Source organism: Falco peregrinus, chromosome 11 (assembly GCF_023634155.1).
Source record: "Falco peregrinus isolate bFalPer1 chromosome 11, bFalPer1.pri, whole genome shotgun sequence".
Taxonomy (NCBI): domain Eukaryota; kingdom Metazoa; phylum Chordata; class Aves; order Falconiformes; family Falconidae; genus Falco; species Falco peregrinus.
In genome coordinates this window covers 21,295,805-21,311,531 of record NC_073731.1, presented here as the reverse complement: position 1 = coordinate 21,311,531, position 15,727 = coordinate 21,295,805, and positions in this window count along the sequence as shown.

The window sequence follows — 15,727 nt, the reverse complement described above, 5'->3', positions numbered from 1 at the left end:
CACCAGGCGGCCAGCCACCTCAGGGGTGCACAGGGCTATGGTGGATCTCCTCGCACCCCTCCTGGGAAGCCTGCGTGCTCGGTTACCTCCCTGAAATGCCCGTACAGCAACACGTGCAGCGTTGGGAACGGACAGGAGGAATGAGAGATCTGTGTGGCCGCAGGGCCACGACCTCATTGCAGTTACAGAGGTATGGTGGGATAGCGCACATGACTGGAATGCCATCGTGGATGGTTATGTAGATTTTAGGAAAGACAGGCCAGCAGGGAGAGGTGGTGGAGTCGCTCTCTGTGTAAGGGAGAACTGGAATGCATTGAGCTCTCCCAAGGGGTGGGTGCAGAATGAGTCAAGAGACGGTAAAGATTAAGGGGCAGGCCAATACTGGGGACACTGCTGTGGGTGTCTGCCACAGGCCACCTGGTCAGGAGGAGGAAGTCGATGAGGCCTCCTACAGGCAGCTGGAGGTGCCTCACGATCACAGGCCCTGCTTCTCATGGGGGACTTCAACCGCCCCGGTATCTGCTAGAAAGACAACAAAGCTAAGCACACACAGTCCAGAAGGTTCCTGAAAAGCATTGGTGATAACTTTTTGACATAGGTGGTGGAGGAACCGAGGCAAGGTGTGCTGCTTGACCTTGTACTCACAAACAAAGAATGGCTGGTTGGGGACATGAAGGTTGGGGCAGCCTTGGCTGCAGCAACTATGAGATGGTGGAGTTCAGGATCCTGCATGGAGGAAGCAGGGCAATAAGTAGGACTGGAACCCTGGACTTCGGGAGAGCTAACTTTGGCCTCGTCGAGGACCTACTTGGAGGAATCCCATGGGTTAGGGCTCTGGAAGGGAGGGGAGTCCACGAGGCTAATATTCAAGCATCATTTCCTCTGAGCTCAAGATGGGTGCATCCCTAATGAGTAAGAAATCAAGCAAAGGGGGCAGAAGACCTGCCAGGATGAGCAAGGAGCTTCAGGCAAAACTCAAAGACAAGGTGAAAAAAGGTACAGACCATTTGGGAGGAATACAGGAACATTGTCAGAACATGCAAGGATGCAATGAGGAAGGCCAAGGTCCATTTGGAATTAAATCTGGTGAGGGAGGTCAAGGACAACAAGAAGGGCTTCTTCAAGTACATCAGCAGGAAAAGGGCGACTAGGGGAAACGTGGGCCCACTGCTGGATGAGGTGAGTGCCCTGGTGGCAAAGGACACCGAGAGGGAGGAGTTCCTAAATGCTGCCTTTGCTTCAGTCTTCACCACCAAGGCCAGCCCTCTGGCTTCCCAAATCCTGGAGGCAAGAGAGGAAGTCTGGAGAAAGGAAGACTTTCCCCTGGTCAAGGAGGACCGTGTTAGAGATCACTTTAGCAGACTTAACACCCACAAATCCATGGGCCCCGATGGGATGCACCCATGAGTGATGAGGGAGCTGGCAGATGTTATTGCCAAGCCTCTCTCCATCTTTGAAAGGCCATGGAGGACAGGAGTGGTGCCTAAGGACTGGAGCTCATGAGGCAACTGGGCAGCACAAATCACTGTAACCAGTAAGAGACTTTCAGCAGGAATGGACGAGTCATTCACACCTGTGCTCTGAGGACATCTCCCCAAAGACAGGCTTTCTGGGCAGCGTCAGAAACTACAGTGCTAAGATAAAATGTCATATTTTGATGCAGAAATTCATATTTGAGTGATTCCCCCCATCCTTGAGACTGACACATTCAGATTGACTCTTACTAACGTGACTTTGTCCATTACTTTCTCAGTCTCCTTCTCTGCGTCCTTGTTTTCAGACTTCCACTTTTACGATCTATAAAGGCAAGCAAACAAAAAAAGATCAATTTTATCAAAATTTAAAAGATTTTTTTTATTTTTCAGTTTACAATGCAGACCCCAAAATATTAATTTTTTTAAAAATAAAACATTTCAAGTTCAGTTTTCATTTTACGACAGCCTATTGATTTAATAGCTAAGGAGAAAGTAATCTCTAAAACCAGGGCAAAGTAATACTTTATACATAAAATGTATGTGATGTACTTATATAAAATAATTATGCAACCAAGGAAAGGGGGGGGAGGGCGGCAGGGAAGAAATCTTGTACAGACAAAATTGAGGTGACAAAAGCAGCTGAGGTAATGAGAGTTAATATAAGCAGATCACAGACATTTATAAGAAAAGCATTCCTCTGCACAATTTGTCATTGGAAAAGCAGAGATGTAGATTTCCACTGTCATTGGGCCAATAATATTCTGCTAAGATGTGCATGCAATTACTTAACTGGTGCTACAGAAAGTGATTATTCCTTTTACTTGAATAGTAGCGTACCAAACTTCAAGTTATTCTGAGAATTCATTTTTGTTTAGAGAACTGTTTTGAGGCGTATGTCCTTATCAAGGCTGGCTCTCCTAGCTCTCTGATCCACGCTAGTGGTTCTTCCTTTAGCACTGGAAGCTGTTTTTTATTAGCACTTCATTTTTCGGGAGTACTTTTACTGCCATGAGTAGGAACTATTTACAAGGATAGCACAGTTCAATGTGGGTGATGTTCCCAGGGACCAGGAAGGACCATGTGTCCTAGCGGAGTCTCCTGTGCGTGCTCCTGGCCAAAGGAGCAGGTAAGGGTGCGGAGAAGAGAAAACCACAGGTGTGTTCAAGCCAGAGCAACCCAGCTCTCCGCAGGAAATTCCCCCTCCTCTACCCAGAGGCAGCTTCAGGCTGAAGGAGCGCCAGGAACTAAATGCTGGGCCCAGCACTGATGAAGAGGATTTACTTTCCTCTACCACAGACCTCGGTAGTCTCTAACGTCCAGAAAGGTAGACAGTGTTGATGTGTGGGAGGAACGGCATTTTAAGAGCAGGATCTGGTGTGATGGCAATTACCCAAAGCTGTTCCTGCTTGCCTGCTCCAAAACCTCCGTGTAGCTACTGCACAGCTGTGTCAGCCCTCTTGTTTATCCATATGGCGTGTCCTGGACTACATCTAAGCTCTAGTGACTGGGGAGATGCCTGAGCTAAGTTCTATGAAGTTTTCTGACTGCTGTGAGTAATAGCTGGGGACACACAATTGCTTTAAACAAATCTGTGCAGCAATACTCATAATTTCAATGGAATACACTATTCCCCAAATTTCAAAAAACAGGAAGAGGACGATATTGGGAAGCACTTGTATATTCCTTTGTATTTTCACATTGTGTACACTATATTGATACTCGCTCCCGTGCCCATATCCATCTTCACCTTCATCTCCAGGAGCAATAGCAAGGACACTGTATAACCAGTCTTTCTCAAGCATGAACTCTGGAGCTGAACATGACTTTTTTTTTTTTTTTTTTTAAGGAGAGGGATTTTTAAACCTCACTATCAGTTCATCCACCAAACCACCAAGAAAAACTGAATAACTATCACCTTCAGTTCAATTATTCAGTTAATTCATTTTTGTCATTGCAATGAAATTGCAATATGAACTCTAAAATAAAATTTAGATCTCACGTTAAATCCCTGAAGTATTTTTTTGCTCCAGCTTAGCTGCTGTTCCACGATAATGAATTAAAGACTCACTTCCTTCCCATGTCTACTTCTGCTTGATGTATTTCTGTTCATCCTCTCTCTCAGTTACACAAGCTTTCTGCTTTTCACAAAAGGAGAAAATACTTTCCTCTCCCCACTTCCAAGGACCAGACTGTGCCAGCCCAGCTCCCATTGAACAGTTCCTCAAAGCTTACCTTACTCCATGAACAGTTCCACTGAATGCCTGAATAAAGCTGGCAGAACCTGGCCCCAAGAAGAACAATCCCATCCGTCCAAAGAGCAAAACAAGCCTGCAGCAACATCGCAGGGTACAGCTCCGAGAGGCACCAGCCCAGCTTGAGGACAGACAGAAGCAAGGTGCCAAGTTTGTGTTACAGTCTGGAAGAAGTTTGCGTAAGGTTACTGGAGGATTACGCAGAACTGGAGGGGTGATTCGCTTCTGATAGTCTGCTCGAGCAACTTACTGTTATGAGCTAGGGAAATACACCCCAGTTGTCTTTAATAGAAGTAACTCGCAACCTCTGAAGGATATATCATCTTAAAAAAGAAATCCCAACAGCTAAAAATCTGGATGCTGAGAAATGTACCATTCAATTACAAAGTAAATTATATGAGCCTCCTGTGTGTTGTTCTGCTCTCAGAAAGCATTAGCAGCTTCCTACTACTTTACAGTAATAACAGCAATTTCTTTACTTAGAGAAGCACAGTAAATCAGAAATAAAAGGTCCTCAAGAAAAATATATCTTGGCATCGATTCCTAATCAGAGGGGCACAAAAGGAGTTAAAAACCAGCAGAGCATAGCAAAGGATTGAGAAATAAATTGGTAGGAGAAATTATTCTGGGAGCCAGAGTGGGTCACAGTAAGTTAAACCGTTGACTGTGTTTGTTGTCTGAAATTATTCCAAAAGCAAAACTGTTCCAAGAGAGAAGGATAAATATCCCTGAGTAATCCAAACCAAAAATCAAATATAAAAGCAAGAATATTATTTAGTTGGATTCCAAGCCCATGTCATCTTGAAGGAAAAAAAAAACCTCACCCAGGTTTTGCTCTCTATTTGTTTCTAAGTATGGAGGCTGAAGAGAAAAGCATTAGGGGAATGCGGGGAATTTCAGGGAGGGCACTAAAATTTTCTTACTCAGTTTACATACTGTGTATGTTTTCAAATATAGCTGATTTTGCCTCCCAAAATCTGATCTGGATAATACGGAACACTTACTGTGTTTCAAAGTATACTTGTACAAAGGAAGTAATCACTTCAATAGAAGCACAAAGTTAAATATATAAATTTGAACGCAGATTTTAGAACTGGGGTTCATTCTCAGGGCTGCTATACTCTGCAGCAGGGTACTGGTTAGCCTAAGTCTGAACCACCTGGTACCACTTTAGCAATTTCATACATAGGTGTAAACATGAAGGCTTTTAATAATTCCAGAGTATGTAATGACATTTGGTGTTTCAGGTCTTTCTATGTCTGTGTGCTAGGAACTACACACCCGCTGTGAAGTTAAAACCAGAAGTAAATGCATAGCTAAAGAAGGAATAAACAATTATCTCTGCTAGTTTAGCAATAATTTAGCTTTAACAGATAGCATCACAAAACCTAAATGAATGGATTTGCTCTTTACTCATAATCATCAACGAAAGCAACCAAGCCAGTTACCTGCCATTGCTGCTCTGGGGCCATCCTGGTACAGGGCAGCACAATGCATCAGCATTTCAAATTCCATATTGAAGGATTTTGTTTGACTTTTTTTTTTTTCTTTTATCTCTGAAGTAAATACCTCCACATGCATTTTAGAGGCTGTTGCTTTTAAAGGGACTTCTATTTCAGCTGATAAAGTATCATGCACTAAAGTTGGTTTAAAATAACAAAACGTAATCCCCCCTGTGCATACAGTAACTTACCTTTCAGGCTTCAGCAGGCTAACACAATTCTTTTCACCCAGAGAGCTTCAAGGGCAAACAATACTAGTATCTGTAAAGTATCAATTTTCCTTCATTTTTATGCTGCCAAGGACTCTTCCAATAATGCTTCTTTTTCCAACCGTTAGCTAGATTTAGAAATAAATATATGTAAGAAATACAAAAGAACTGATGGATATGGAAGTAGAGAAAAGCAACAAGTCTGGAGACCTCCTTCTTGTCCAGTCTATCTGAAGAGCTTAATAAACTTGTTTGAAATTACTCTGCAAATCAGCAGCATTTTTGAGACAAAAAAGGGAACAAACCCAACTGAGTTGAATTCAGTGTAAGTCTATTCAATTTAGTTAAGGATTTTTTTACTGGTTTAGTGGTTATTTCCCAGTATTGATGCAGGGTTATTACTACAATACACGAGCCAGCTACTCCTCCTACAGGTCAGCACATTGAGATCTCTGTTGATGAGAAAACAGTCCTGGTGTTTCAGAAGGTGGCATATTTTTTATCAATGCCCCAGCCCGATTACAGGCAGCGCAGTATTTCTGGAGGGAAACGAGAATTTTCTGCTGTCCCTTGCAGAAGAGATGAAACTGGGATCTCCGTTGTTTGCATTCATTAAAGATCTTGTAAGACATTTCCTAAGAGTAGGTTCTTTAACCTCAAGGCTTTGGCCAAATTCCAACTCAATTACTGTCTACCTGAAAATTCTCCCATTAAATTAGGATCGATATATTTGTCTCCTCCCTTAAACTGGTGAACAGAAGTGGCTTGAACTGCTAAGAGCCTTCTAGGCTTCATCTTCAAACAGGCTCATTTCAGGGTTAGGTTAAGAATATCAATACACTCACTTGACACAGGACTATATGCTGCAATTAGTATTTGTTAAATGTTTCAAATATGCACTTACAAAAGCAAATATTAAAGTGAAAAGCACAGCTCCACATTGTATCCAGAAAAGAAGCCGGGTAAGATCATGTGCAATAACTTGCTGAGAAATCCACTGACAAATGGTTAGTGGATTACAGATGAAGGCTAAGATCTAACTGCAGACCACCATGATGTGTTAATGTTTTTTTCAGATCCCTCTCACATAAACACAACATTTCCATTTCTCATACAAGGCAGAAATGTTTGTTATCCAGTGGTTACATGGACTATAAATTCATTGATTCATTTTACAGCTTTTGTTCTTTTGATTGCAGCATTTACCGGGGATGCTTAATTTGGATTGCCCAGAATGATGTCAACAGTTTCAGTGTATTCTGTATTTTAGGCTGTTGATGTAATAGTTCTTTTGCTGCATGTCTACCTTTTGAGAAAGCTTTCAGTAAAATACTGTTCATAATTAGAGAGGGTGGGGTACGCACTCAGAGAAGAACAACTCCTTGAAATATTTCTGGCAGTGAAATGCTTGCCTAAGGGCAGATCACCCCGTTCCATGGAAAAGCCAAGAAGGAAGAGGAGAAGCAAATCTGCAAGCAAGACTCATGGTTCCTAGGGTACCAGCATCCCTGGATCTTTGCAGACTGTCTGGAAACACCTGCTTTTGAATTACCTTCAGCAGTTGCTTTCTCTCAGCTTCCTAGTGATGCTGGTCCTCCCACATCAGTCACACACCACCATCCTTGCAAAGGCTTCCTGGGGTCCAAGCACCAACAGTGGCAACCCTTCCACAGCGACTCTTCTGCAAGGTAATAAGGGCAACCTATGCCCTTGAAGTGGGTCCCTTGCTGTGGGACAAGTGTTCTGGGGGTGGAAGAAGGAGAAAAAAGGATTGTTGTTGGAGGTTTGGGAAATGCCCTGAAAATAACATCAACTGTATTAAAAGTACAGAATTTTAAATGATGACGTTGCTGTACATTTTCTAATTGATTTTTTGAAAGGATGCATTACACCAGAAACAAATAGCAATTTCTGTCCCACCAAAATGACTCTCTATGGTGTTTCAAAAGTATTTAGATTTGTTTCTGCTTGCCCCAATGGATTTCACTTCTAATAGTTTTTACAAGATTTTTTCAAAATACTACGAAAAGCAGTTGGATAGATTCCTCACAGGCAATGGTCAGCAATGTAAAATGCCTCCATATTCACAAATTTTCTCAGGTAGTGGTTTCAGCATCGTATTTAGCTGAGCTAAGCGGATTGCCAGGGAAAGGACAGCTCAGCTCCAGCTGCACGCTTCTGTTCCCCTCCTTGCACTGGCACTGGCACTAATTTAGGCTCTAATTCAGACACACCAGGGAACTGATTCCACTGAAAACTTTTAAAAAATCTTCTTGGGCTTTATCATGATCCTTCAGTCACTCTTGTTGATAGCAAGAATCACAAAAAGACTGCATAACAAAGGTATTCACCACACATATTTGGCACATTTAAGCATAAGCAGAAAAACATTCTTCTGAATATCATACGACACGCAGCAATTTCTATATAGTTATGTTTTAGAGAGAGTATTTCATACTATCTTTCAACAGAAGAAAACACGTGCATCAGTTTTACTGATTAATTTAATAGTATGACATGTCATTTAGTGCCTGGATATATCAATAACGTGGAAGAAAATGGGAACTTAGCAATGAGAATAAGGGCTAAGGAAATCAGCTAAGGCAACAAATGCAGTCTGCATCAAAAACAGAATTAAAGGGTATTCTCAATTCCCAGTCCCATGCTTAGACCAACGCATACCACCACAGCCTTCCCTTGCTTTATTAACAGGTATGCTCTGGAGCCTGGAAACAGCCAGACTTGCCCTTTCCCCATCAATGCAGCTACTTTACACTATATACTGGTGCTGTCAATGACAGTAGTTTGTATTTGCTGGCAAGCCTTATGTAAAGAAGTTCAGTTAAAAACCCGTGTGCTTGGAAATAAGGAAACATACAGAACGGCTTCATCCCAACTGTCAGCTTGGCTGTATGCGTAACAGATGGTGAAGGCTGAGCGGTTAATGCTATTACTTAGCCTATTGGCCTGGCTTGTGCGCTCCGAAATGTTTTATACTGTCTCAGAAAACTGCAACAAGCTTGTGTGATGATTTGCCACTGAGGCTTACTTGGATCTAGCTACATATTCATGACCTTTAGCCTAGCTGACTGATTTGGAGCTTTTAAAAAAAAGCTGATTAAATAGCTTTTTTTTTAAAAAATAGATATGAATGATCTCTACGTTTTATCTCTCTATGATTTCCTAAGAATGCCAGACGTTCTCTGGTGAAGGCATTAATTAGCAAAGGCTTGTGTGACTGTCATTTTAGTCGGTACTTTAGGTCTCTGCATAGGCAGATGAAAATGCTATGACAACATGGAAAATGTGTATTTAATAGGCAAACGGGGTACAAATCTGGTCTCCTTTGGTGTTTAGGTCTGCTCCCTTTCTGAACTGTCGGACCACTGCAACAAGAACTGATAGGACAGGATATAGCTTAGGCTTTGATTATTGACTGCTTATTATCTTTTATATTCTTATTTGTTATTTATGAAGCTGAGCTGGCCTGGTATTCTGAATTTCTGTTTACAGTTAACCTTTAATTGTAAACAGTGGGCTACAGTGATCGAGCTATCTTCATGGCAGTGATTGAAACCAGGACTCTCTCAACTGGGAATGAAAGATGATTTGAAAGCTTCTTACTTCACACTAGCAAAAATGAAAGCAGAATGTCATTTTTGCGTGATGCAATGAAATAATATGAAAGGCTACAAGGGGAGATTTCATTCTCCCTCCAAAATATACATATTAGTTCAACATGATCTTACACAATTTGACAAGAGGATTTTCATTATTAATAAGATGAAATGTAAGGCTTCTAATTAAGTGGAAAACAAACCAGTGTAAACTACGCTCAGAACACACAAACCTATTAGGTTTTGAATTTAATAATAAATCATTTATCTAAAGCCCAGCTGATTTGTTGCATGATCTTACTTGATGAGAGTTTATTTCATTTCTGCATTCTTTTTTCCTTCTATCCTTGCTATTCTTAATGCTGATACAACAGAAAATTTGTTTTTTCAAATCCCTATGCTGAAATGTTGCTACTCAGAATGATTAGCAGGTAACAAAATGTCTTAGTAATAGTCTCATTAATTTGGGGGAAGTAATTTACAAGTAAAATGAAACATCTAATATGAATCAAACACTCAATTAGAACTGCACTGCTAGACAGTAAAAACAAAAATACTAGAGAACGAAAATGGCCGCTACAATTTTCAGTGGGAAAAATGCTAAATATCCCTTACCCATAGGAGTTTTTGGAAATAAGTAACTAGTGACTTCAAAGCCATTTTAAATACTTTCTAATGCAGAATTTGCCACATGAAGACAACTATTCAGAGAAAACCTTTGACCAGTAAAGTTGTATCTGCATACAAGTGCTGTAACGTGGCTCTAGCTGTCCAGAGCAACTGCGGTTGCACAACAAACCATGTAACAGCTATGAGCATTGCACGTAATCCTGCTCAGCTACACACACGAAACATGGGTGACTGAAAGGTGCCACACATGCAGCTGAAAGCTAATCATGATCCACAGGTTTGTTAAGTCTTCTTTTTTTCTGTGATCTTTGAGTAGAAAATGGCTGTTCATATATAGTGAACAACTACCACCACACAGATAACATACTTATTCTGCCATGTTTTCCCATCTTCATAAACCCTCACTTTTTAAACAACTCTCTCCTAGTTCATATTATCACCTCTTAATAAAGCTCATATAATCCGGAGATAACATTTTGTTTTGGTTTGTTGGTGTTTTGGTGTTTTTTTTTTCTGATGTACCAAATGTCTTCTGACATCTTCTAAAGAATATGGACACAATGTAAGTGCTCCTCTTGATGTTTCTGAAGTACCAAATACGTACCAGTCTCCATATGGAAAGACAAGTTATTTTTAAGTGTATAGCCTTTTGAAAATGCCAGCCTTAACAGCAGCAGGCACCACGTTGTTATCTTATTTGTAGAAGTCCTAGGATTTGCACAGATGACGAGGATGGGTCTAGATGATCAGGATCACATAGCAAAGAAATGCACCCTTCTCTACTGTCACGGGGTAAAAGTCACTAGGCTATGTTCCTTTCATCTGCAGAAATGGGAAGAAACGACAGAAGCTTTTTATACTGTTATACTTCTTACCTTTAGGATAGGAAAAGATGCTTTAATTGTAGCAATAATTCTTTTTTTGATATATGCTTATATGTATTAAAACATACATACACTCAGGCACATCCTAAGGCAAAGCTGCCACGACAGCCCAGAAAGCTTTTTTCTAATATGTACCACAAAAATCTTTAGAGGATAGTATAGAAGATATAAGCTAGGTCACAGTAAAATTAACACTTGTTACTTACAGAAAGTTTTCTTTCATGTTTAAATCAAACCTCAATTATTTCAGCCTACTTAGTCCTCTGAAAGTGGAAGTTAAGCATGAATACGTTAGATGAGATCTTTTTGAGAAATATACGTGGGACAAAGCAGCAGAAAGAATTGCAGATGAGCCCAGAAAAAAACTGTGTAAAGTCAAACAGAACGATCACCTGAGTGTGTCTTTATTTGCCAGTATACACATCGTATTTGTCAGAATGTTACCACACTGGTTAATTTAAAATACTCTAAGTAGAAGATTCATGACACCAACAGAAGACTATGAGGAACAGAAAGGGAATTGGGGAAACTTAGGAAATTTGGAAATGGAGCCAAAAATGTCTAAGGGCTAGGATTAGTTAGCTTGCCAAAATTGAAAAAGTTTTTCTTCTCTTTCATGCAGACAGCAGTTCAAATGGTTGATGAAGTGTTACTGTCTTCTAAACAGTGAAGTCTATTACATTTGTTTACGATCTAATGAATTCCAAAGGAATGTGACAACAACCAGTTTTAAAAGTGATTTTTCCTTTTTTTCAAATACTTTCCAGCAATTAAGTACACATGCAAAAAGCTGATTCCACATACAGAAAATACTTTGAAATAACCAAAGGATACCCATTCCAGTCCTCAAACTGACAAAAACACATTTCACAGAGTAATTGGTACAAATAGAGAGAGCAAACAAAGTACAAATCCACAGCTGCAAAGCTTCAGATACGCAAATGACTATTTTAATGTTGTGACAGATCCATGGCTTGAAAATATACTACAGCATGTTTTAATCAAACTAACATGGGATTAAAGTCACCTGTGCTGTACAGGTAAATGTAGTTAAAACCAGCTGGTGGCATTCCATCTCTCACCAAAATCAGAATAGTAATGCGATGTGTATGCTGGAAGGCCAGCTTTTTTTTTTTTTTTTTTTTTACAAAGAGAGAACTGACAACATTAAACTAAACTTGCACACTGGAAACCCTCAAGATTAATATGCAGTAGCACAAAAATGATAAAAGTAGGTTTTTGCTAGGTAATAATAAAGAAAACAAACCAACAAGTATCTGACAACACACAGCTGGAGATACTGTAGATACAATGTGACACTTAATTATAAATCCCTCTGGGGATTTACAATCTGACACCTAATATGCAGATCTGCACATTCATCACCAGAACTCCTGTTTTTACCTGTTGTGGATCAAACTGCCATGAAACATGTATCTTCATCTGAGTTACAACGACAGTTTCAAAGTCCTAAGAATTTAATAAGCTGCACAAACTGTTAATTTGCTCTAATTATGTTACTTTCAAAATGTAAAAAAAAATTATTTTTTTTTTAATTACTGCCTATTCAACTTAAAAAAGTAGCAGAAAATAAAAGCAGCTCAAGGAATTCAGAAAATAGGGGTGAATTCATTCACAGACGTTAGTTAGGGGCTCCAAGGTTCTGTACAGAAATGAAAGTATGAAAACAAAATAAGCAAACTCAAGAAAGGAAACGTGCACTGGTATTGCACCTCTGAAAACTTTGGCAAAAATGTTTGTTTTTTTTTAAATGCATATAATGAGGAGCATGGTTGATAACATGACTGCAATATACCCATTTTCTACAATCTTTGACTGATACATAAAAATAATTCTCTGACTTCTGTGCCGAACGGGACTTGCAACTATAACCTATTCCCATTAAAACTGTGCTTGGTGTCTTCAATATTTAAGGCTATACATGCACTGACATTTAAGGAATTTCAGGTTGAAACAGTAGTTGAAAACTGTGTTATATTACATAACTTATACAACGAAGGGACACCAGTAGGAAATGTACATACAATGCGGCATGAGCCTGTTTGTGTAAGACCAGCATACACTAGACAGTTATTATAATATAAGACTTCAGACACAGAAAAAACGAATCTGTTCTCAAATTTGCACACTTCAGATATAGGTATAAAATGGGTAAAACAAGCTCATTTGACACCACTAACTCATGTTTTTGCTTACGATGGGATTTTGATTAAAACGCACAAAGAAATACAACTCAAACACTTTGCTACCGATACAGTAACAGACAACCAGTCCGAAAAGAGGTATCTTGAATTCTCAGCTATGAGTCACATTTACAGAAGCCCGTTTTATGTTTGTTCAAAGAGATCCATTATATCATTTCTGTCTTTAAGTAATAGCAAGTCCAAACATTACTTGTCCAAAGAATTAGAAACAGATTTGGTTCTTTGGTTAACACCATGTGACTTACATCAGACACAGGAATCAATTAAGAATAAACAGTCGTATGAGGAGGTTTCTTGGGAAGGGGGGGGCAAGGAAGTAAAGGGGAAAACTTCAAATTCAAAGAAATGCATTGTGTTAAACTGAACGGCCATTTGAAACCTCCCCTACTAGGAATAATCAGGTTAAGACATCTCTTCAGTTGCAGTGGCATTGCTTATACACCGTAACTTTAGTTTCTCTGCTTTTTAGTTTTATACAAAAGAAAGAAGGCACCGAGTGCATCGGTGGCATACAGGCAGTATAAAAGTACACAAGAAAATGCTACATACCATTTGTTTCACACTTTTCAAAAATGCAGTGAATGTGTGCTATCTCTATGCAATATAATGCTTCACAGATCCAACTCCTTACATCCCAATGAAAGAACGAATTAAAATGTGAAACACATTTTAATAATCTTGCTGGTAACAGCACGATTCAGTATTTGTATTCACTAAGATCTGTTATTAGCTTATAGTCACCACAAAACAAGTTCAAAATTACTGAAGATCAAGGGAACTATAATCTATAACTATACTTTTGGGACAGAGCCAGCAGCCTTTACTCAAGACAGATGTCCTGCTAAGAATGGAGAGGAGGCTCAGTTTTATCATTTATTCATGTTAATAGTGCCTTTCTCTGAGTCATCCTGGAGAGATAGATGGAACTGCTTATAAGGAAAGGTACTACACAACATGAAAGACGTGTGGTTAAACCAGGACCTGAGTAAAAGGCAGTAGGTTCAGGCCCTTAGTCTCTATATTAGCACTTTAGATAGTTTAACAGTGATATAGCTTGCTCATAGAGCATTTAATTTTACATTGATAAATCATTTTATATAAAAATAGGTAAGAAAGCTCTGTAAGAAAGTATATACTATATAAGGAGAAATCTCTCCTTAAAAAAAGCAAAAAGAAAGGGAAAAATTGAATAAAAGGTTTCACTAATTACACTTTGTCACGAAAATCACATTAAAAATAGTTATCGTAAATCAAACAGTACTGAGCACTAATGAACCTTGTGGTTTACTGGAAAGGACAGCAAACTAGCTGTACAGTAAAAAAAGATGATTGCTCTATCTCCTTTTTTGTAAATATTCCCTAATACATTCAACTCTTTAGAAATTTTCTTAAAATATCATAATAAGCCATTTGCAAAATCTACTATCAAAACTTGTTCAAAGCCCTGCTCCTAGCTTGCATGGTGGCCTAGAGATTACATCTCAAAGCTGCGATAATGCTTCTGGTTAATTCTGTAAATTGATTCAGACTCATGCTTTGGAAATGAACAAAAAATTATAAAGCAATCCACTTTAGACCCTTGGCATGCAGTGAACATCCACAGGACTTGGGAAACACAGCAAAAAATTAACTCGGTACAAGTGGCAGGATTCCTGCCCTCAGATGTAAGAGAAAAAGAGGATGACATTAGCAACATCCCTGAACGTCCATGAGGTATTCCTTCAGCGGTATGGTATTACTGCTTCTGCTTTCCTGAGTAGGGTCCTCAGAGACAGGCAGCTTTGGGAGGCCAAATGCCATCTTGACCAGTAGATGCTTCCAAGGAAGTGAATGAATTCTTCTTGCTATGAGGCTGGCCTTGCCCATTTTCTGGGCAGAGCCGTTTCCTCCTCTTCATTCCCACAGGAGCAATACTACCCGCTTGCCTGACTTCTGGCACATTTCTCTGCATAAGGATCTTATTTCTATATTATACTAGCACAAGCCTGCACAGCTAAACCTGGTCCAGCACCTATCAGACCAATTAACTCAGTCACACTATGTCAGATATGAACTAAGCTTTTCATTAATGAAGCTGTACCGTATTCAGGTAGGCATAATATGAGCAGACACGTTGGGTACACAAGATTTCTGCATAGTCTGCAGAAAGGGAGAAACCCTGCTTGAACTTAAGGAGGGGCAGTGATAAGTTCTTAAGGCTGAACTACCCACGTCACCGTAGGCCAGCTGGTGCTCACCCTAGGCAAATAAACACCATCTACCCTGCTGACATCTATAAAGTACACTCTGTTAGACAGGAGCCATGGAATGCCCACACAGACTGGTGCTGCTTTGAACGCATAAACTCCCACAATTCACATGTCACAGTTTCTCCAAGTAGGGCCCTCTGAGGGCCACAAGGCTCCAAGTGTGGAATCTGAGTCCCTCTTGCTGCCACTGTATGAAGCCATCTCTTATTTTAATGCTCTCACACTCAGATGGCATCTCTTCATCAGGCGTTGATTCACTGACAAGCAAACACTCCCGTGACTTTCCCCTCAAAAACTACCATCAGAACAAAGCAGTCTGAAATCCAGCTGTGATGTACTATAAAATCTGGCAGTTGAGTTAAACAGACCAAAAATACAGAACATTCTTGATGGCTCATTCTAAAAATAAACTTTGCTGAATGTTCCAGTTAAAATGATCAAGATGTTTGGGGACTGCTTTAGCACATTTAATATTAAGTTTCAAAAATAATTCAGAAGCTGAGGAAAAGAAGAAACGAAAATAAGAGATAATGATTAAATAACAAGTTTGTGACAGTATCCAGACATTTGGGCTTTTATCTCCATTCATAATTGCAATCACAATTGGTTGTGTTGCAGGTGCCATGCTTTACCCACCGCTCTAACCTACTGATCCTATTGCACTTCACACTTTAAGGGTCAGGT